At 47.4% G+C, this 24,005-nt stretch overlaps 1 protein-coding gene across 8 annotated transcripts in view; it reads right to left on the reverse strand.

Annotated features, from left to right (window-relative positions):
* The window catches only part of Dennd2a (DENN domain containing 2A), a 91,866-nt gene that overhangs the window by 61,541 nt on the left and 6,320 nt on the right, over positions 1 to 24,005 (reverse strand). The window contains exon 1 of one of the 8 annotated variants that reach the window (XM_085683743.2): positions 2,504 to 2,525. The exons of 6 other annotated variants lie outside the window; for them this stretch is intronic. The gene's annotated coding sequence lies outside the window, so the exon portion shown is untranslated. Of the gene's footprint in view, positions 1 to 2,503; positions 2,526 to 24,005 lie in introns of those variants that run through there. One more of the 8 variants, XM_085683742.2, reaches the window with a different exon arrangement.

Consider the following 24,005-nt stretch of genomic DNA (forward strand, 5'->3'; position numbering starts at 1 on the left):
CACACACAAATAAACACATGTATAACAAAATTGTTTTTAAGAGGAAGAAGGCAGGGAGGGACCCATGAGCTGAACAATGCCTGGAGCTGACAAAGCCACCAAACTTGGTGTTTGGGGAGGGCTGGAGCCTCGGCTGTCCGGGAGCCTAGCTAGCTATTACTTTACAGCAACCCAGCACCATATATTCTGTAATAAGTCTGTGGTGTAACTGAGCCCAGTTTTTCAGTGAAGCCAGACGCTTGGACCCACCCATCTCATGGTGGAGGGGAGCCCCGAAAGGCCTTTCGGGGACAGGAAGGAACTCATTGTCCCTCTCACAACACTCACACAGCTGAAGCTTTTGGAGCCTCTCCATGTGGCTGGGCCCACAGACACTGCCTTTCTGTCCTTGTCTGGCAGATAGCCACACGGGACGTGGGGGAGGGGAGAGCAGTCAATCTTCACCCCGTCATCCCTGCTCTCTACAGCCTGCACTCTGGCTCCACAGACCAACCCCCCCCACCATGCAACCTTGCTCCATGGGAGCCAGACAGTTCTCTGTCTTCTTTTTCTTTCAGACTTGTGCCAAGCTGTGTCCAGGATGCTCTAGAGGATGCCAAGTTGAGTGAGACTCCGTCTCCATCCTTGAGAAGCACTGGCTGCACTTGGTCCCTGCACAACTCTCCACACAAAGGAAGCAGAGCCACAAACATCCTCCTTTGGGGTACTCCCAGGTAGCTTTAGTCTCAAACAGACGACACTAAGTGAACTCGTTTCCCATCCTAGTCCTAAAATCCCAGGCTCCAGGGGACCAGCAGATGGCATATTCTGGTGCCATATTCCAAGAGTAAGTTCAAATGGGCAGCGGAGGCTGGAAGTGGAGAGGCAGAGAAGACACTCGTAGTCAGCCACAGCCATGGGGATGCCTCATTCACCGGGGTATGTATGGACTACGCTGCTCTTGTTCACTGTTTTTCTTTGCTTTTTTTATCCCTGATGATTAAAATAGGCTGGCTAAATGTCTCCGTGGGTAAAGGTACTTTGCTGCCAAGACTGGCAATCTGAGTTTGATCACCAGAATCCACATGGTAAGAGAAAACTGACTCATGCAGTCTCTCCCCTTACCTCTACAGGCGCGCGCGCGTACACACACACACACAAACATGTTCTTAAAAAAAAAAAAATAATCCAGGCTGGAGAGATGGCTCAGTGTTAAGAACACGTATCATTCCTTTAGGAAGTGACTGCAGTCCCAAGCAGCCGCGTCGGGAGGCTCACAACCACCTGTACCTTCAGCTCTGTAGACTTCGCATCCCTCTGGTCTCCACTGTCACCTGCACACACATGGCAATACTTGCACATAGACCAGGCTGGTCCCAAACAGAGATCCTCCTGCCTTTGCCTCCCAAGCATTAGGATTAAAGGTGTGTGTCACTACTACCCGGTCACACAAAAACAATCTAAAAAAAGTAAAATAATTAATAAGATGACAAGTCTAGTCTTATTTGGGAGCTTCACTGTCACTTTGTAGGTCTGGGAGACAGTCTATTCCCCTAATGTGGTGTACTGGGAGTCTCATCCAGTAAACATGGGGACATCTCTGATGCACCAAAACCAACCGTCTGTGGGCTGGTCTGCAATCTAATATGATAAATAATAGTATTTAGATGTTTTTCACACAAGTGGGGACTCATTTCCCCTTGGGCAATTTGACCTTGTGATTCAGACTGCTGACCAAGAGGTATAATAAAAGAATATTAATAACACATTTCCTCACCCAACTGTTTCCTATAAAAGTAGAACTTCCTATTAACCATATGGGCTTAATTACTACTATTTTTGTTTTCTGAAACAGGGTGTGTGTGCGCGTTATGTGTGTGTATGTACATGTATGTGTTTGTGAGGCTGACTTAGAATTTATGGCAATTCTGCCTCAGACTGGCATTATAGAAGTATACCATCTCCAGCTATTAAAAAATGTAATAGCCCTAAAACAGTCTATACAAATTTAAAGCAAGAATATAGATATATGAGAGTTCACATAATTTTTTAAAGATTTTATTTACTTTTATACGTTTAGGTGTTTTGCCTGCATGTATGTCTGTGTCCCGTGTGTGTCTGGTGCCTACAGAGGTGAAAAGAGGGAGTTGGGGAGACCCTCTGGAATGAGAGGTACAGCTGCTTGTGTAATTTCCACATGGTGCTGGGGACCACATTGTGCCCTCTGCAAGGGCGAGTGCCAAGCTGCCGACACCTCTCCTGCCACTGCCGCACTTCCAAAGCATTATTTTTTCAGCAGGGCGGTGGTGGCGCTCGGGAGGCAGAGGCAGGCAGATCTCTGTGAGTTCGAGGCCAGCCTGGTCTACAAAGCTAGTTCTGGGACAGGCTCCAAAGCTACAGAGAAACCCTGTCTCGAAAAACAAAACAAAATAAAACAAACAAACAAAAAAAAGAGCCTTCTTTTTTTCAATCCCTTTAAATATACCCACTAAAGCTTACAGTCTAGTTAAAATTCCCCACATACCAGTAAAGGGAACATTCCTCCATTCTCCTCCATTGCTGGTGGGAGTGCAAACTGGCTTTGGATTTCAGTATGGTGATTTCTAAGAAAAATTAGGAAACAACCATCCTCAAGACCCAGCAATACCACTTTTGTGTATATAACCAAAGGATGCTCAATTGTACCACAAGGACACACGCTCAACTATGTTCATAGCAGCATTATTTATCATATCAGCCAGACCTGAAAATCTAAATGCCTCTCAACCGAAGAATGGATAAGGAAAATGTGCTACATTTACACAATGGAGTACTACACAGCAGAAAAAAATAACATCTTGAAATTTGCAGGCAAATGGATGGATCTAGAAAACATAATTTTGAGTGAGGTAACCCAGACCCAGAAAGATAAATATCATATGTACTCACTCATAAGTGGTTTTTAAACATAAAGAAAACCAGCTTACAATCCACTATCCAGAGAACCTAGATAACAATGAGGACCCTAAGAGAGACATACATAGATCTAATCTATATGGGAAGTAGAAAAAGACAAAATCTCCTGAGTAAATTGGGAGCATGGGGATCATGGGAGAGGGTTGAAGGGGAGGGGAGAGACAGGGAGGGGAGCAGAGAAAATGTAGAGCTCAATAAAAATCAATTAAAAAAGAGAAAAAAAAATTCCTCCCCACATACTAGCTTTCTCTTTGTAAGGGGTTGGACTCCAAAAAAAAAAAAAAGGAAAGCAATCAATCAATCATAAAACAATGCCTCTCTGGCAAAGGCTCAAGAAAGAAAACAAAGCCTTTTTTTTTTTTTTGGAAGGAGCCCGCAGCCTGTACTTCCAAAGGAGGGGAGCCTTCAGGACCTGGGCGCTGTCCTTATAGCTCAGCCCTGCCTGACTTTCTGCCTCTCTGTCCTCCTCAGTGACTGGGGAAGCAGATCTGCTCACACATTAATTATTTATTTGACTTAGATAAGATGCTTTTGAATTTCATCATCGAGCATCTTTTTTTTAAAGATTTATTTTTACTTTTGTGCATGTGTGTGTGTCTCTGTGTGGGTGTGTGTACATGCACGCCGGTGCCCGCAGGGTCCGGAAGCATTCGATTCCCGAAGCTGTCTCAAGAGCCCTGGCTGCTCTTCCAGAGGACCGGGTTTCGAGTCCCAGCACCTGTAAGATGGCTTATGACCATCTGTAACTCCAATTCCACAGTACTGAATTCCCTGTCGGCTTCTGTGGTTGCCGGGCATGAAGGTGCTGCACAGAAACACATACAGGTAAAACACCCACACTCATGAGGTAAAATAATTAAAAATATAATCAATAAAGGATGTTTACTTAAGAGGGAATAAAGGAATCCAAGCAGGAGAACAGGTGTGTCTTCTGATCGTAAGTTGGTATATTCTTTCTGTGGCATGCTATTGATATAACTTGATTTCTAAAATGGTCATACTTGAGCTGGATGGATGGCTAAGTGGTTAATGCTAGACTTTTTTTTGAGACAGGGCTTCTTAATGTTAGGCTTTTACAGAGTAAATTTATTATTTATGAGTATTTTCAGGAGCACCTAGCATTTTCACATATGGAAGAAGATGGGGGAATCTGCACCCCAGGATACTCCTTGAACGACTGTGCACTGCCTTACAAGGACCTGGGGTAACGTATGACAACCTCTCTGTATAAGAAGTTCCCAATACAACCATGGCTCAGAGACGTTTGGGGATAATTCAGCCTGCATCTGTCTGTATTAAACGTACACGTTCTTAAAAAATAAATTTACTTCTTGTGTGTGTAGCACCGCATTATGTGGAGATTAGAGGACTGGTCTTCTCCTTCTACTGTGTGGGTTCAGGGGGTCGAATTAAGGTCATCTCACTAGGCCTCGTTTTGTTTCTGAGACAGGAAAAGATTACCTCAAACGTCCATCCTCCTGCCTCCACCTCCCCACTGCAAGGACTGTCCATTGATCTTGAACTGTAACCTATTAATGAGGTTTAGTTTGAGGCAAAACAAGTCTTTTTTCTCCTTAAATACGTATCCTCTGAGGTGTTTGCTATAGCAATGGAGGGTCGCAGCTCCCCATGCCGGCTTCAATATCAAGGCTCCTTTCAGGTCAGGAGCATAGGCCGAGCCACATCAACACCGCCCGTGGCTCTGAATGCTCAGTCACTGACAAGATTTTCTTTCAGTCCTCGGATTGGTACTTTCCTAACTGACACCTGCTGGTCTGACCTGTGATGACGCCCCTGGGAGCCATGGCTAGCCCAGCCTAAGAATGCAAGCCGGACCACACCTGGTGCAGATGAGGCCACAAGCAGCAAGTCAAGATGTTGCCTGCTCTCTCTCCCGAGTGCAGGGAGGGTTCTCTCACATCTGCAGAACATTCTTACACACGGAGATGTATTTGGTCACCTTAGGAACATGGAAAGACATTTTTCTCTTGACGACATTTGGAAGCCACGTTTCGTTCACCTCTTCCATTGGCAACGTGGAATGCGCCCATGGGGCCTTCAGGCTCACTGTTCCACGAGGGTGAGAAAGCAGATGTGTTCTTCCTGCCTTCAGGCTCACTGTTCCACGAGGGTGAGAAAGCAGATGTGTTCTTCCTGCCTTCGGGCTCACTGTTCCACGAGGGTGAGAAAGCAGATGTGTTCTGCCGCCGGCTCCTTGCATAGGGACACTGAGTTACAGGGTGAGGAGATTCATAAGATCAGTCTCCCTCCCTCAAGGTCCCTAACTACCAGTGTTGTTGCTGATGAAGTCCGTGCATGTCATAATCAATGAAGTAGAAGCTACGGAGCTGAATGCTGGCGGCACATCTGGTAATTCCAGAATCTGGGAGGTGGAGGTGGGAGAATCAGGAAGCCAAGGACTGTCTCAGCTATCTAATGGCTTTGATGCTAACCTGGGCTATATAAGATCTCACATAAACAATGCAGTTAAAAATATGAACTATGGAACATATTAAAATGTGACTTCATAGTCTTAATTCAGATTCCTATTTGTCTGTGCTGGGGATTGGAACCAGGACTGACATATATTGAGGATGTGCTCCATGCTGAGCTTTATCCCCAACTTCCATTTTGTTTGCTTTCAAATAAAGGGTAGTTCAGGGCTGAAGAGATGGCTCAGTGTTAACAGTCCTGGCTGCTCTTTCAGAGGACCTGGATTTGATTCCCAGCATTCACATGGAGGCTCACAGCTGTCTGTAACCTCAGCCTAGGGGATCCGATGCCCTCTTCTGGCCTCCAAGAGCACCCGACACACACGTGGTACACAGATGTACCCATGCATATAATCATGTCTCATTCTCTTCTCTCATCAGCAATGTCATCAAACAAAACCCCGTGCACATAATATAAAACGCGCATAGAATTTTAAAATAAAAAATATACTTTCTCTTGTTTTTTTTTTGTATACTGTAGGTTACCAAACCTGTTAGATTCAGGTTCTAACTTTGTTAAATTGCTCAATATTTAAATTGTTCTTGCTTCTCTCTGTTCTCAGCTATGACAGAAATTATTTTTATTGTTAATTTCTGCAGAAATCAGTGCTTCACCATTTATCTGAAGGGGAAATGAATCTCCAAAAATTCAGCCACTTGCTTAAATTCCTAACTCACACATGATGGAAGCAAGAAGGCAGCTGTGCTTCAAATGCACGCTAGAGCTTCCTCTGCAGGTCGGTGTGCCTGAGGCTACATCCCCGGCAGTCCTCCCTCACCCATGGCCTCAGTCACCGGTGGTAAGTTATTCTAAACATCATCTGAAAACTGACAGGTGAAAAAGATTTGTAATTTTTTTTTCAAGACACGGTCTCACTGTGTAGCTCTGGCTGCCCTGGAACTCATTCTGTAGACCAGGCTGGCCTTGAATTCATAGAGACCCGCCTGCCTCTGCCTCCCGAGTGCTGGGATGAAAGGTGTGCGCCACCACACACAGCTGATTTGCAGATTTTACAGGTGCGCTGTTCTGATAGTGTGAGGACATTTCACGCTGTCCTGCTCCGTCCAACCAGATGGGAATCACTCCTTGTCCAGCAGTGCATGCTGTGTTGGAGTAGACATACTGGTTGCAAAGACAGCATTGGTCATGATACAGAGCTTGTGTTCAAGCCCTTGAAGAGCACCGAATACTACAGAGGGCCCACATCACTCACCTCTCGGCACACAGGCCCTACACCCTCACTTGTCCTCACTACAAGGATGAGCATGATACAGCAGATACTCTGAGAGTTAGTCTACATACCTCTATTACCATGGTGATCATGCTGTCCTGTCCTATTGGACTATTACTAAATGTTCCTATTTTACTGGTTATCATTGTTAACCTTGTCCTAAAGGACCGTTTTTGTACCACACCGAGTTTTACAACACTTGTTCATTAAGAGAATTGGGAGAAACCGGGTGGTGGTGGCGGTGGCACACGCCTTTAATCCCAGCAGTCAGGAGGCAGAGGCAGGCAGATTTCGGTGAGTTTTGGGCTATACAGTGAAATCTTGTCTCAGACGGATGGGGGATGAGAACGGCTCAGTTCAGGTTCAGGTCCCAGCATCCATGATGAACAGTTCAGACACCTCCAACTCCAGCTCGAGCAGGGATCTGAGATCATGGCTCTAACGCACACCTGAACTCACATACACATATGTATATACACACATATGCAAACTCAAAAGGAATAAAATATTTTCAAAAGGGGGCCAGGGGAAAGGACGAAATTTTTAATGGATCTATCTTTTTATAGCTCTATAACTATATATTTCTATACTTTGGGAATCTATCCTAAGAAATAATTCTAAAGGCAGAAAAAAATGTATGAATGATGTTTATAGCTATTATTTATAGTGCTGAAAACTAAAAACAACTCAAATGTGAAACAAATAATATATCTAGTCAATGGAATATTATAAAGTAAACTGTCTTTTAGAAGACCATGATTCTGGGACAGGAAAGATGGCTCAGTGGTTAAGAGCATTTTCGGATCTGAATTTGGATCTCAAAATGGGTCCCAGCACCCATTTAACAAGCCAGGCATGGTTTTGAATTCGTCTTTAATGCTTGTGCTGAGGGGAGAGGGAGAGCCAGGACAACTGCTGGGGCATAATGGCTACCAACCTCACAAAACACTGTGAGATCCAGATGCAGGAAGAGACCCTGCCTCAAAGGAATATGGCAGAAAGCAATAGGACACTTGACACCTTCTGGCTCTGTGGACATGTACAGGTACATCCCTCACACACATGTGCATACATCACACACACACACACACACACACACACACACACACTTTCTCTTCTAAAAAGCGTTTTAAAATGCTCTGTTGGAGGTTCCAGGAAAACAGGTGCCATCCCGCCACCAGACGCCCTCAGTGATTATGGATATAACGAAAGGAACCAGTTCACTGAGGTCAGCACGCCCAGCTCTATGCAGCAACTCCATTCCCATCACATCTGCTACCTCCTTTTCCTGGGATACTGAACCACTTTAAGATTTACGCCAAATGCAAGCAGAGCTAGGAGAACAGCAAACAAAGCAAAAGACAGGGGACTTGGTGTCAAGCACTACCTTAGTTGTCTGTCTGGGGCTGAGGCCCCAGGGGCGGCCAGGGGTTCCTCTGTCCATGCCAGCATGCCTGTGGAGCCAGGTGCCAACGCATCCCTCTACCACACAAGTGCTGACCTATAGCTCAGGGATCAGATCAGAAGAGGGAACAGAAAGACTGAGAGCCACAGGAACAGGCTTGCTGTGAGATTTCATCCCGCACAAATGTTAGAGAAGCCCCATCCATGAGGTCTCACTGACATGGCTGCCTGAACAAGGACACCACCAAGGCAGACTTTTTAATGTGTTACTGGACACCTGAGAAGCGCAATGGAATAGAGGTTCGCTGCAATCACCCTGGGGTCGGGGCTGTCAGTTGATGGTAGAACACACACTTAGCGCTCATGAGGCCTTGGCTTTAACCTCTAGTACCAAAAGAAAAGGTAATTCTATAAAACTGGAGGCTCCTTCAGCCCTGGGCAACTTCAGAGGATAGCCTAGTCTTCTCAGCCACAAATCTATAGCAGCAGGCCAGAACTAGTTTCACACAGAGCCTCAGACAGGGCTTGACAGTAGCCTCTGAAGGACCAAAAGTCCATCCACTTTGAGATGTAGCCATTGGCCTCAGAGCGCATGCCTTTAATCCCAGCACTCGGGAGGCAGAGACAAGCGGATCTCTGTGAGTTCGAGGCTAGGCTGGTCTACAAGAGCTAGTTCCAAGACAGGCTCCAAAGTCATAGAGAAACCCTATCTCAAAAAACAAAACAAAACAAAAAAATGAGGTCAAGAGGCTGGAGAGATGGCTCTTCCAGGGGACCCGGGTTCAACTCCCAGCACCCACATGGTAGCTCACAACTGTCTATTACTCCAGTTTCAGGGCTTCAGATGTGCTTGCAGGCAAAAACCAATTAATATTAAATAAAAATCAAATTATTAAATAAATAAATAAATAAAAACGCGGTCAAGGATCAAGGATTTGCCCATTATCAATCACAATTGCCATGTTTAATAAAAGGACTTGGCGTCTTGTCAGAACTCCCTAGTCCAAAGCATTGATATCTGCTCCTTACACACCTGAAACAAGACGGGGACCATCATCTCTCTAAGGCCTGATCCAAGAATCTCAGCTCTGCCAGGAACCCCTAGTGACAGTAACCTCGGAAACCCCATAGGGTCAGACTCTTTGGGGCAGCTTGACCTGCTTCTAAGGGCAACAAGCAGGAATAGCTTTCATTCATAACCTTCTGGGACGGTCAGGGTGAGCAGATTAACAGCTACAGCCTGCCAGGCACTTCTCTAAGCACAAACATAATAAATAACAGAAACAATGAATGCCTGGGAAAATAAGAAACCTATGCCTGTATATATTCTATAGGAATATTCAGAATGGCATTCTGTGTAATGTCCAAAAAGCAAAATAAATAAATAATAAAAACATAACATCGAACAAATAACACTGAATGATCATCAGTTGATGGAATGGATAAATAGTGTGATATATCCATATAATGGAATACTTCTGAGCCATAAAAGGACTGACATACAGATGCATACTACAACATGGATGAACCCAGAAAATAAGCTAAGTAACTGAATCCAGTCAAAAAGTCCACATACTGGGGCTGGAGGGGTGGCTCAGCAGTTACAAACACATACTATTCTTGGAGAGGACCCCTGAATTTGGTTCCCAGAACCCAGGAAGGGTGGCTAACAACTACCTAACTCCAACACCAGGGGGATCAATGTCTCTGGCCTATGTAGGCACCAGCACCCACAAGAACACGCCCACACATAGACACAAACACATATACATAATTTAAAATAAAATAAATGTGAGTCTGGACTGAGATCTGGTCCGGATCAATGGCTAAGGACCTGAGTGTGGCTCCCAGCATCCGGCTCTGGAGGCTCCAGCTCTGGGGGGACCCAGCACTTCTGGACTCCACTTGCACACACACGTACACTCATTAAATTAAATAAAACAAAATTTTAAACAATCATCTTTTTTAAAAGTTCACATATTGTGTAGTTTATTTGAAATGTCCCCAGTAGGCCATTCCATACAGGCAAAGCAGCTTAGAGGTCACTCAGAGCTTCCGGAGGTTGGGTGGCTAAGGGACATGCTGGACACAGGTTCCATTCACAGGGTGAAAACTTGTCCTCAGGTTCTGACAGTGGAACAAATGTACAGAAACAAAGGAAAAACCATGAGACTGTAACCTATTCAAAGGTGAATTTCTCCATGCAAATTACACTGCAGAAAAGCGTTGATTTTTTGTTTTGTTTTCTGCCTGGAAGCAGCCGGCAAGCCTCCATCCAAGGCCAGTGCAGAACCGGACCACTCAGCAAAGGAAGTCTGTGTCAGTTCACGGAGGAGGTACCCACAGGATGAACAGCATCACTAAGCACTAGAAGAGCTGTATCGTCCCCAATCCTACATTTCTGTTTATGTCCGAGTATTCAGTGAGTGGCCTTCAGGACTAGGATTCTAGGAAGCACAAAAGTTAAGCGCCACGAACGCTCCATTTAAACCACTCACAGGTAGTAGGTAGGTCATGCATAATGAACAGGACCGGCTAGCTCACCTAGCAAGGTGTCACCTTCTAAACCCTGCCCTTCCTTAAATCAGGGATCTCAAGGCCGCTGGCAGCCGTCCCTGCCCCACACCAGGTCAAGGCTAATTGGTTCTAAGGGAGGACTTGTGTTTGGCCAATCAGATTCCACTTTAGGGAAGCTGGGCCGATTTCCAGGTGTCTGGAACACGGAACAGTTGCTGTGAGGCAGCTGTTTCCCTCCCTGTGGGCTAAGGAACAACGGCAGCAGAGTGGCTGTGGACCTCCTGGCTTCATCCCTCCTTGGGACAGCCTGCATTCCTGGCCACAGGTTCTATGAGATAGCTTCATACAAAGGATCTGCTAACGCACAATGTTATGATATATATGCACGCACACACACGCACACCCCTAGTCTCCAAAGTGAAAAAGGAAGGGGAGTCTTTAAGGCATTCATTGGCTGATCACAGGCAGCTGAGCACTCTGGCTACTAAAGAAACCCAAGCCTCACCCCCTTGCCCCCAGCCTGCAGAGCGGATTGGGTGTGATCTGATCGCCTTCAGCACTAACACCGGAAAATCACTTCCAGGAAGTTCCTTTTCCTTGGAGAGCTAGATTTCTCAGCACTCTGGAGGACTGGGAGTGTCTGCAGTCCTGGGAAGCCAGATGCACAAGGCCTCAGGCTTTCTGAAGACCCAGGAAGGGATTAAAACTGTTAAACGGGAGGATGGGCTGAGCCCCTGGACAAAGTGAAGGAAGTCACCGTACCAGGAGCTGTGTATAATTTCTGTCAGTTGTAACACCATCCCACCCCACCACCAGCAGCCTACCATTCCCCCATCAAAAACAAAACAACAAAAACTATCCTGAGATAGTGTGATGAATGGCCACTATAGATAAATGACCAGATAATAGTCACCCCTGACTTCCTCAATTCTTGTTTTTGAACCTGCATTAGGAGACAGCAGACTGCAGGCCACCACCACCCACAACTGGCAGGGACACAAGTGAATGAGAAGCATTCACGAGAGACTACAGAGTCAGGACCAGAAGCCAGAGCTGCCGGGAGGGAGAGGGTGCCCATTTTTTCCCCCAATTTTCCCATCCTTCTATTTATGGAGTCATTTGGCTCCAGGAAGTGCCGAGCCCCTTCTCCCAGGACCCTGTTGGGAGTGACGCCTACACTGGCTGACCCAGCCTGCCACATCCTCCTGCTGGCCTCAGCAGCTCTCTCCTCGTGACCCAGAGGGTCACTGGGAACCCAGCCTGTAAATGACTGTGCTCCTAAAGACTCCCAGTCTAGTGAGGAAATTCAAAGAGGAAAGGGGGGTGCGGGTGGGGGCGGCTACATAAAAAGCTGGAAAAGCCCGTCAGGGAGATGCTCCCAAACACGCACACAGTGGAGCGACAGGAAGTCAGGTCTGGAAATGAGAACGCTAGCCCTCCACACCCACCCACCTCCTGCTACTCCTTTCTCCAGGTGACTCTGTTCAGTACACTGCTGCTCAGGGGAATGTGGGTTTCCTCATGAGCTGTGTGTTCTTGTTGGCAGTCTCTCTCTCTCTCACATGCCCATCTGTCCTCTGCTGACAAGGTCTCTTGGATCATATAGGTTGGCCGCAGAACTCACTTGTAGCAAAGGAGGACCTTGAACTTCTCATCTTCCAGCCTCTACCCTCCAAGGGCTTGTATTATAGGCATCCACACAAGCAGTTTACATAGTACTGAAGATCAAATCTAGGACCCATGTGGTAGGCAAGCACTCTACCAAACTGAGCTGCATTCCCAAGCCAACTCCTTTCTCTCTCTCTCTCTCTCTCTCCCCTCTCTCTCTTTCTTCCCTCCCTCATTCTCTCTCTCTCCTCTCCCCCTACCTCTAGTTTTTAATGTTTGTTTTTCCACATAATCTGAAACAGGGTCCACCTCTTCAGAAAACTCTGAGGTTAGTGAGTTTTATTTGAAGCCATGCTGTTCTGAACTGGGGAGCCCAGCAACTGAGGGCCCTTGCCTCTCAAGCCTGACAACCTGAGTTAGTTCACCGGGACACGTATGGTGGAAGGAGAAAATCCAGAACCCACGTGGTGGAAAGAGGGAACCAATGCTGGCAAGTCGTCCTCTGACCTCCACCCACATGCTGTGGTAGACGTTCACACTCCAAAACAAACACAAGCAAACAAACAAACCGCAACAGAAGACTTAAGAAGTAACAGTCTTTGTTATTGGGCTGTTGAATCAGACAGACAAGTCAGGCCCGAGGAGCAGCCTATCATCTCAGTATGTAGGGACTCAAGGAGGATGAAAAGTTTAAAAGCAGCCTGGGAAAGTCAGGGAGACACTGCCAGGGGTGGAACACTTGTTTAACATACAGAAGGCCCCGGGTCAGCCACTAGATCTCCAGGAAACACACACACGTACAAGCTGGTAGTGTGGCTAAGTACAGAGTGTACTTCTGAAGCCCTATGTGTGAGACTTTCAGTACATAATAAAAACTGCACAGGGTTGGTGGCACACACTTGTCATCTCCGCACTTCAAAGCACATGCGTAGCTCAAACCTAGCTGGGACTACACTGTAACTAGTTTCAAAATAAACAAACAAAAAATGCTCTTTCGCTACCAGCTGACTTCAACCATTCCCACTGAATGCTTTCCCTTATTTCTATTAAAAATAAAAATAAGCATATGGACTTTCTGACTTGTACTGGGGAAGAAAAAAGACCTGGCGTTAGCAGGTTAAAAGAAATGAATTAGGCTATGGGGGCACAGACCGTTAATCCCAGCACTCAGGAGGCAGAGGCAGGGAGATCTCTGTGAACTCGAGGACAGCCTGCTCTACAGAGCGAGTTCCATAATAGCCAAGTAGACACAGAATCAGAATGGCAGGGACAGGAGCTCTAAGGGCCCAGGACAGACTGGGGACAGAGGCGGTCAGAGCCACAGGGAACCCCATGGCAGACCGAGTAGCTGCCATGATACGGTCACATCCAGAGTCACATCTTCAGCTCTTGTGATCAACTTTGTTTTTTTCCAGCTGAAATGTTCACAGGATTAGCCAAGGCTAGAATGTTCTATTGGTGAGACTATACCTGAGCTACACTGGGCTATCTCACCAGCCCCCACACTTTCGTTTTGTTTCCCATCGCCTTGCTCGACTTCTATCTACCTTCTGTGTTTTATAGCTCTCCCCCTTCCAGTCTAGCCAAAACCTTTCCATTTAATAAGAGCCTAGAAAAGCCTTCATCATGGAAATGTCCTATAAAGGCTGGGGAGATGGCTCAGAGGTTAAGAATGCTGACTGCTCTTCCAGAGGTCCTGAGTTCAATTCCCAGCAACCACATGGTGGCTCACAGCCACCTATAATGGGATCTGATGCCCTCTTCTGGCCTGCAGGCGTACCGATAGACAGATCATTCATACATCAAAACAAAAACAAAAAACAACAAAACCCCATAAACATATAAAATTTTAACAATATCCTCTAACTTGACAGAGACAGCAGCAGGAGGAAGGCGGTTTCCAACAGAGTCCATTCCTGTCACTTCCCAGCTAAAGTTCTTTCTCCCTCCCCTCACTTTTTATGACAGTCACGAACTTATCTGCACTTGACTAGCTATATTTGCTCTTCTATGGTTGGTTTCATTTATACATTTTTTTACCCGAGGCTTCTGTTTATGTTAACCTCAAACTAAGATGCAATAATGAATTGATATCTAGAATTACTGACAGCTTACTATTTGTTTTGTTGTTTTGGGGTTTTTTTGAGGGGAGAAGCAGGGTACAGGGTCTCACTATGGAGCCTTGGCTGGCCTGGAACTCTCGATGGAGACCAGGCTGGCCTTGAACTCACAGAGACCCACTGCTCGTGCCCTCCGAATGCTAGGATTAAAGGTGTGAACAACCATATCCTTGAGCAAGATGCACTATGAGGTTTCAAAAAGGGATGTGGATGCCGTTCTCTGGCCCTTGCTCAGTATAAACCAGGCCGACCCCGAACTCTTCTCTACGTAGTCTTGAGTGACTGACCTCCAGATCCTCCTGCCTCTACCTCTCAGGTGCTGGGCTTGCATGCGTGCATCATCACATCTGGCTTCATTCCATCTTCACACAAAACCCACTGCTGCCCCTTTACATACATCTGGACAGATGAACCTTGGCCATGCCTGCATGAACACAGGTGGTCAGACTCAGGATTCCAGACGTTGGGGGGGGGGTACAGCCTTCAACTCCTAGATCCAGAGGGGCTCGAGTTTGGAACTCACTTCAATCAAAGCGGCCAGCGCCTTGTCCACCGCCCATGCCCTGGTACTCCCACAGGCAGCCCCACACTGCCGTTTGGGATTTCTTTCTCTCCGCAGGCTTTCCTGATGTTTGCCTTAACCTGACCTGACTGAACTGTCACACAAAGAAGAGGAAGGGACACCCTGCTCATCTGTCCTGGGCTGTGGTCACCCAGAGAGCCCCAGGGCCTGTGCCTCCCAGGGTTGGATGTTCACACCACACCACCAAGCAGCCACTTGAGCGGAATGCACCTGGAGGTCATCACTCGCTTCCTGGCAGCCACCCCAGCTCCAGCTGTGTTGCCTCCCCCCCTTTCCTGTCCTTCTCTTCCTTTCCTTCCCCTCAGCCTCCTTCCCACCCTTTTTTGCTGGCTTCTGTTCTTTCTTTCCATGAGCAGAGAGTTTCCAGGCTTGGCGCGCAGCCAGCACATGTGGGACAAAAGACAGCGATCTTGGAGGGAGACGTCATCTTCCATGCTGTCCACAGGGCCAGCGCAAGAGAGCCAGCGAGGCCACGCCCCTGGCTGCTCCCAAGGTTCTGGGGAACGGGTGGGAGATGTGGCCTAATGTGATGGTTAAAGCAAGGGTTTGAATGGTTCTGGATCCAGGCTCGGATTCCAGCGAGCCCGAGAGCTTCCCTCAGCCTCGCCCTCTTGGTGTTACCAGCGGCTTGGAGAGGCCTTGGGAAGGATGAAGGGAGACTGCACCTGCCAGGCACTCAGTTTGGGGCACATTCTGATAGAAGTGCCAACAAATGTCTGCTGTGATTTTAAAATAAGCATCCCCCTGACAAGTGATACTAACAGGAACGCACAGCAGGGGGTCCTGATTAAGGACTTGGTAAGGACCTCAACTCATTTAGAGGGCTGTGTTCCCAAGGTCTATGCAATTCTACAATACTCTCAGACAAGGCTGGGTGTTAGTTCAGTGACAGGGCACTTTCCTAGCATATAAGACTTGCATGTATGTTATATACAAGGCCCTGGTTCAATCCAAAGCACTATATAAACCCATCCCCGATCTCCACAGCCACACACCCACCAACAACTCTCAGGCAAATGACCACAGTGACGACATAATCGAAGAAAGTTAGTTTGGGTTAGTTTGGCTGAGCCCCTTCCTTCCACAACAGAACAGACAGCCAGGCCATGCTGATCCTGTCTGATGTCCCCCTGGGTCACCAAGCCTGCTGTCCTGGCCTTCCCAGACAGTGCTATTGTCCAGTTTCTTTTGAGCCAAGGCTCCTGTCTTCTGTTACTATCTCTGCCCAGTGTTTTTACTTAGGAACTGCACAGTGCCTACAAGCATGCTCATTTTCGATAGCTAAGGCTTGAGATGCAGAAGACAGTCTTTCGCCTACAATTTCACTTAGCTAATCTTAGGCAGCATGAATAGACTTGAAATTGACCAATGATCTCCATCACCTGTCAGGGGGGAAGAAAGGCCAGTCGGGCCCAGGGGATGTGAGAGAAAGAGTTAAGGAAACATCCCAGTGGGTCTGACTAAGTGCTGGATTGACCACTGCAGTGGTAAACACGAAACAAAGGGAGTGTTCAGAGGAGGGCAGTGGACACAGGGCGAGTCACAGCTGCCTTCAAGAAAACCAGGACCCGACCAGTTCCTAGACCAGGCTCAAGCCATGATCTGAACATGGCCCCTTTGAGGCTTGCACTGGCGTTCAACCCCCATTCTGAGGGATTAAGAGGGGACCGCTCAGGCGATCAGGCCTCATGAAGAAACCAATTCACACGATGAACAGGTTGGGGTACTGAGCTATCGAGAAAGTAGGTTTACTACAAAAGCCAGTATCCACTAGAGATGCAATGCTACATACCTCCTAGAATGCTTAAGGCCTTGGTTTCAAACCCCAGAACCACAAAATGAAAAAAAAAAAACAAAAACAAAAAACCTCTTATAACAGCCCTTTTAAAACTTCTTTTAAAAGCCAGCTTGGCTAAGTGTCCCCTGCTCCCAGCCTCAAGCCCAAGTGATGTCTTATCACTTCAGGATTCCGACAAAAAGGACGTGGCCAGATGCTCTCCCTTGACCTTGGGCCAGAACCAAGCCAAAATAAAACCTGTTTGCTTTATAACTTGTTTGGTCTCTGGTACTATGTTATGAGCCATAAAAACCCACACTACTACTGCCTGACATGATGGAAAGTATCTGTAATCCCAGGGCTCAGAAACCGAGTGTGAGCACAGCCTCGGCAATAAAGCAAGGGGCGGCCTCCAAACAAGGGCTCCAATATCTGGAAAGAGCAAGACATGCTTGCTAGGATGTGGGAGGGGAGACAGGAAGAAGACAGAAGGCTGGGGAGCTGCGACACGGGAGGCTCAGAGAGCAGGGCAGGTTTGCTACCCTAGGGAACATGGAGGGTCTGGGATGAAGAGCTGTTCTCCTGTGTGCACGCTGACATCTGGGTGTTGGATCAGGAGAAATGGGAAGAGCAGACAATGAGCTGGGGCGGAAAGAGCAGCTCTGCAGGGGCCAGGCTGAGAGGCGCAGGAACCAGCAGCACGGGCGGCTCTCACACAACTGTGCCTGGGCCTGCAGACAAGTGCGCTGGACTTTCTTCCTTCCTTTCTTGAGACAGGGTTTCTCTTTGTAGCCCTGGTTTCCTGGGACTCTCTCTCTGTAGAACAGGTTGACCTCAAAGTCACATAACTCAGAGATCTGCCTGCCTCTGTCTCCCGAGTGCTAGGAATTAAGGCGAGCTCCACTACTGCCCAGGTGAACTTTTCTTATTATTAAAAAGATTTCATTTTAAATTGTGTGTAAAGGCCCAATGCAACGCAGATCTCAGCAGTCTGGAGGCAGAGGGATCTCTGGGAGTTCAAGTTCAGCCTGGTCTACAGATCGAGTTCCAGGAGAGCTGAAGTCACAGAGAAACCCTGTCTTGGAAAACAAAAATAAAATTGTGTGTGTGTGTGTGTGTGTGTGTGTGTGTATGAACGTGAGCTTGTGTCCCTGCAACAACAAAGGCAGTCATGAGTTACCTGATGTGGGAGCTGGGTAATTGTGGTCTCTGAGACAGCAGCAAACACTCTTAATTCACGAGCATCTCTCCAGCCCTCCCCACATCCCCATTTTGAGACAGGCTCTCCCTACATTGTCTAGGCTAGTAATTCAAGTAATTCTCCTGCCTCAACCCCCCCAAGAAGCTAGGACTGCAGGCTCAAGTTTGTTAACTGAGTTTGTTTTACATTTTTTTATGTCCCCACTACTGTTCAGCCTTGTGCTACCGTGAATGAGACACACACATTTTGTGAATGACAGCATGATCAGTGAAGACGCCTTTTAAAAAAGCTCACTGGGGGGTCTGAGCAATATTTCAGTAGGAAGAGTGCAGGAAGCCGGAAGACCCGGGTTTGAACCCTGGAATCTACAAAAAGTTGGAAGGGAAAAAACAAAGCTCCACGCAACTGTCCTCTGACCTCCTCCTGTACACCAGGGCACACCCTCTCCCATCGAATGTGCACGGTACTAAGAAGTGGCATGGGAGGAGGTGGCTTCAAATCATGTGATAAAGACGGGACATGGACACCAGCCAATCAGAACTGCCTTCTGGGGGCTGGAGAGATGGTCAGTGGTCAAGAGCACCGGCTGCTCTTCCGAAGGACTCGGGTTCAATTCCCAGCACCCACATAGCAGTTCACAACTGTCTGTAACAGTTCTGGGGGATTCAACACCCTCATACAGATTTACATGCAGACAAACACCAGTGCACATAAGATAAAAATAAATAAGCCATTTATAAAAACCTGCCTTCGGGTTAACTCTTTGATGGCCATTTGATGTGGTTCCAGGTGGCTATGCACACGCAAGCACACCAGTAATTCAAGGCTTCGACAAGTGGCGTGGCACAAAGGTGACAGTGCACACCAACTCCCTCTCAGACATGACCTGGGTTCCAGGAGGGATCAACAACCATGACACCGAGGAACTGGCCCCCGTATTTAAAGATGCTTAGGGATGAAAGCCATTTCAGGGCTCTGGAGGGAGAAATTTGGGGACTTGTCTCTGACACCCTCCAATTGCAGGCTGTCTATCCCTGTCTTGAAAGCAGCCTTCTCTTCCCTCTAAGGAACTGGTATTCCTGGGCCTTAAGCTCCATGTGTAGCTAGCGGCAACCTCAGTCTCCGTGTTCAGTCCTTGGCCAGATATGCCGACCGTCCTGTATTTGGGACAGGGAGCCTGGGATAAGAGGTTCTCTTGGCCTTGCCCATGCAGGGCTGGAATGTAAGCTTGCTTGTTTAGAGAGCCATTAAACAGCTCTGGCCCCTCTCTGCCACTTTCCCATCATGCTGGATGCTTCAGTCAGCTGGGAGGTAAACAGAGATCGTGGTCCCTCTTTGATGTCCTGGGAACTTGTGAATGTTTGCTGATTGTCACTGACACAAATGATGAAATGGGCCAGATGGAAAGGATGACGGTCACCAAAGGATGCCTCGGGATCGTTCTGGTTAGACCGTCACCTACTCCACTGCAAGTCTGAACAAATCACCTGAAGCCCAGAGAAGGAAGTAGATAATTCCTCTGTCCCTAGGGAGTCAGACACAGTATCCCTGGTCAAGAAGCCCAGAGCAGAGAGCCAGCTGCTCCGGGGCTCTCCTGTCGTTACAGTCCCATCTCTGACCACGTGAGGGGAGAGCATGGTCCTCTCTCCATCTGTAAGGGATGCAGGCCCTGGGTCTCAAGCTGCCATCTCACACTGTGTCTAGGAACTAAACGAGAGCACCCACTCCCTGTCACTGGCTAAGCTAACAACCTGCCCAGGACGGTGGTTGTCGTGGGCCTATCGCAGACTCCTACACAAACTCCCGCTTGGCTCATCTGGAGAAGTCTGCCTGTGTTTCCTAGGGACAGGAAGGGAACAAAATAGACAGAACGGGCTTGCTCCGAGCTTTTGGTTTGCTGGGTGGAAGGCGTCAGGCCCTGCTTCCCCATGGTGAGCTGGGAGGGACAGGCACAGCACCACCTCCTCTGACTCACTGTTTCGGAACAACCAGTTCACAGGCAAAACTGAAGTCATTCACCCTTCGCGCTCTCTTTTCCTGAATCCGGGTTCTCTAGACCAGGGTTCTCAGCCTTCCTACCACTGCCGTCATTTAATACCATTCCTCAAGTTGTGGGGACCCCAACCATAATATTATTTTCACTGCTCCTTCATATCGGCAATTTTGCTACGATTACTCATTGTAATGTCAATTTTCTTTTTGGAGATAGAGGTTTGCCAAAGGGGTCATGACCCCACAGGCCAAGAACGGCTGCTCTAGAGGCTAGGAAAGTCCAGGAGACAGGAGAATAGTACTGAACTATTCTGCTAAGCCAACACACCTGTCCAGGCCAGGAGAATGAATATTTCTGCCCTGCAGCCTTTGCGAGCAAAGCCATAACGTGCAGCCCACAGGACCAGCCAGGCTCTGCCTTTGTATGAAAAACTCACTTTTAGTTATGCTAAGCACAGTGGTATATGCAAACAGTCCTGGCTACTCAAGAGGCAGAGACAGAAGGATCACAAGTTGAGGTCAGCCTTGCAACATAGCAAGACCCTGCCGTTGCTTCTGAAAGAAGAGTCAGTAGGACACGGTGCTGCAGGCCTTTAATCCCAGCACTGGTGAGTTTGAGGCTAGCCTGGTCTACAGAGTAAGTTCCAGGCCAGTCAAAAGTGAAACCCTCAAACAACAAAAAAGGAAAAAAAAATTCCCTTTCAATGCTGACTTTTTAAGACACTGACTTTATTTATGTGTGCATACCTGTGGGTGGGTCTGTATGTATACATGTATGTGCATATGTGTACTGGGGTGCCCATGGAGGCCAAAAGCAGGTGTTGGGTCCCTTGGAGGAATAGGCATTTGTGAGCTGCCCCATGAGGGTGACTGGGCTTGAGTTCCAGCTCTTAGCTGCTGAGACATCTCTCTAGACCTCTTAGTGTGTATTTTTCTTTTCTTATTTATCTGCTTGTTTATCTACTGAGGCATAGTCTCTCTATGTAGCTCGGGTTGTCCTGGAGCTCACTCTATAGGCCAGTCTAGTCTCTAGATCTGCCTGCCTCCGTTCCCCCAAGGACTGGTATCATAGGTGTGCACTACCATGCTTGGCTCCCCGTTTTTACCTTCATTCCTGTCCCCAGTTTGTGACCATCCCTTTGTTACTTTTGAAGTATAATACCTTAGGCATGCTAGGCAACCCCAGCCACATCTCCAGCCCCAGGCTAGCTCCTATACAGTTCCAGCCACATCTCCAGCCCCAGGCTAGCTCTTACACGGTTTCCACCGGCTGTCGCCCACTGTGGGTTTGCAGAGGATTTCTGTCAAGTCAAATCTGACTGACTGAAATCTTCTCTTCTGAGAACAAGGGGAATGAAGCAGTGGGCAGCTCAACTTGTAGAAAGAATGTTTGACGAGCTAGCATGGGCAACGTTCTATAGTGTAATCTTCAACTATAGTGAGTAAGAATCTAGCCTGGGCTACGTGAGACCTTGTTTCAAAGATAATATAAACCAAAAAAATTAAATAAATACGATAATGAATAAATAAACACAAGGGGGAGAAAGAGGTACCTAGTGACTCAGTAACTAAAATTGAACTATAAATTGATAGAGTTGTTAAGAAGAAGGTTGTTGGGGGCTGGAGAGATGGCTCAGTGGTTAAGAGTACTGACTGCTCTTCCAGAGGGCCCAGGTTCAATTCTAGCACCCACAAGGCAGTTCACTGTCTGTAACACCAGTTCCAGGGACCCAACGCCCTCACACAAACATACATGCAGTCAAAACACCAATGCCCATAAAATAAAAATAAAAAGAAGGCTATTACATGGAATTATTCTCATAAAATGCTATATTGTGAAACTACATTACAGACATTCTTCCACTTTACCAAATATATATAGATATAGATACATACACACTAATACAAAGAAAAAAGACCTAGGAGTCTTGGTGACACAGGATTGTAATCATAGCTACTTAGGAGGCTAAGACAAGCTGGGTCAAAGGTAAGGCCTTTTTAGGCTACAGTGAATTCGAGGTGACTCTAAGCAATACAATGATGCTCTGTTTCAAAACAAGAAGCTAAAAAAGAGCCCAGGAAGGTGACATAAGCTTTTAATTCCAGTACCCTGAAAGCAGAGGAAGGACAGCCTGGTCTACACAGTGATTTCCGGGCCCGTCAGGGCTGTGCAGGGGTAGATGGTGGCAGTGGGGGTGGTGTTTTAAAAAAAGTGTTGGACTATGATGCTGATGAGATGCTCTGCAGGGAAAGGTGCCTGCTGCAGGTCTGATGACCTGAGTTCGATCCTTGGGACCGACATGGTAGAAGAAGAGAGCTGACTCCCCCAAAATCTCTTCTAACTTCCATGAGCTCTGTGGGATGTGCGCGCGCGCACACACACACACACACACACACACACACACACTTGTTCTCTAAATGCAATAAAAACTTAAAATAGAGGCTCAGGGGTCAAAAGCATATACTGCTTTTGCAGAGGACCTGAGTTTGATTCCCAACATCCCTGTCAAGCAGCTCACAATCACCTGTAATTCCAGCTCTAGGAGATCTAATGCCTCTGACTTCCAGTGGTACCTACACTCACACACACATGCCCATATAGACATACATGCACGGAATTAAAAATAAATCTTTTCTCTCCCCTCTCTCTCTCTCTCTCTCTCTCTCTCTCTCTCTCTCTCTCTCTCTTTCTCTCCAGGGTTTCTCTGTGTAGCCTTGGCTGTCCTCAAACTCACTCTGTAGACCAGGCTGGCCTCAAACTCAGAGACCCGCCTGTCTCTGCCTCCCCAGTGATGGGATTAAAGGCTTGCACCACCACCACCCAGCTAAAAATAGATCTTTAAAAAATTAAAATAAAAAAGGTTGGATACAGCTCAGGGGTGGAATGAATGCCAACCATATGCAAAAGCTTTAGGTTCAATTTCCGGTACAGAAAGAAAAAGGGTGTCTATATACCAAACATCGACCTTCTCTGAGGCTGGTGGTAGCACAGGGAGAGCCTTCCCCTTTCAGCATATTCTCTTTATATCCTGCTTAAAGGTTTTATAATAAACACAATCTTCTTAGTTCACATGAAAGCATATACACATAAAAGTGACAAATTCAAAGGATAAATTCTAAGAAAGCAAAACACTAATGGAAATGAATTTGACCCTGTAGTTAAACTAGTCTGTCAAGTCTTCTGAGCAGGCCATGGTCACAGAAAGAGTAGCCATAGACACAGTCACAGGCCTCCATCCTGCCCCTACTCCCGGCCTGGCATCCACCCAAGTCCTGGAGCCCCAAGGACATTCGGTCTCGTCCCTAAATTTGCTGCAAGAGTGATTCACCCCATCCTGCCCCAGGTCAGGGAAAACCCCATTACTTGGTTTTCAAAACTGAGTAGTTAGGGAAGGAGGTTGTAGGACTGTAACTCATCAAATGGGACAAAGCAGTGATCCTGGCCCAGCTGATACAGGGCTCAAGTTCTATGGCCCAGACAATACAGGACCCAAGTTCTATGGCCCAGCTGATACAGGGCCCAAGTTCTATGGCCCAGACAATACAGGGCCAAGTTCTATGGCCCAGCTGATACAGGGCCCAAGTTCTATGGCCCAGATGATACAGGGCCCAAGTTCTATGGCCCAGCTGATACAGGACCCAAGTTCTATGGCCCAGCTGATACAGGACCCAAGTTCTATGGCCCAGCTGATACAGGACCCAAGTTCTATGGCCCAGCTGATACAGGGCCCAAGTTCTATGGCCCAGCTGATACAGGGCCCAAGTTCTATGGCCCAGCTGATACAGGGCCCAAGTTCTATGGCCCAGCTGATACAGGACCCAAGTTCTATGGCCCAGACAATACAGGGCCAAGTTCTATGGCCCAGCTGATACAGGGCCCAAGTTCTATGGCCCAGCTGATACAGGGCCCAAGTTCTATGGCCCAGCTGATACAGGGCCCAAGTTCTATGGCCCAGATGATACAGGGCCCAAGTTCTATGGCCTACATAATACAGGGCCCAAGTTCTATGGCCTACTAATACAGGACCCAAGTTCTATGGCCCCGATAATACATTGCCCAATTTCTATGCAAACCAAGATGATTTTTGCCTCAGTCAACCTCTGCTTTTAAAACTAGGGCAAGGGTCTGTCTGACTGTGACTTCC

Source organism: Myodes glareolus, chromosome 25, assembly GCF_982192425.1.
Source record: "Myodes glareolus chromosome 25, mMyoGla1.1, whole genome shotgun sequence".
NCBI lineage: Eukaryota > Metazoa > Chordata > Mammalia > Rodentia > Cricetidae > Myodes > Myodes glareolus.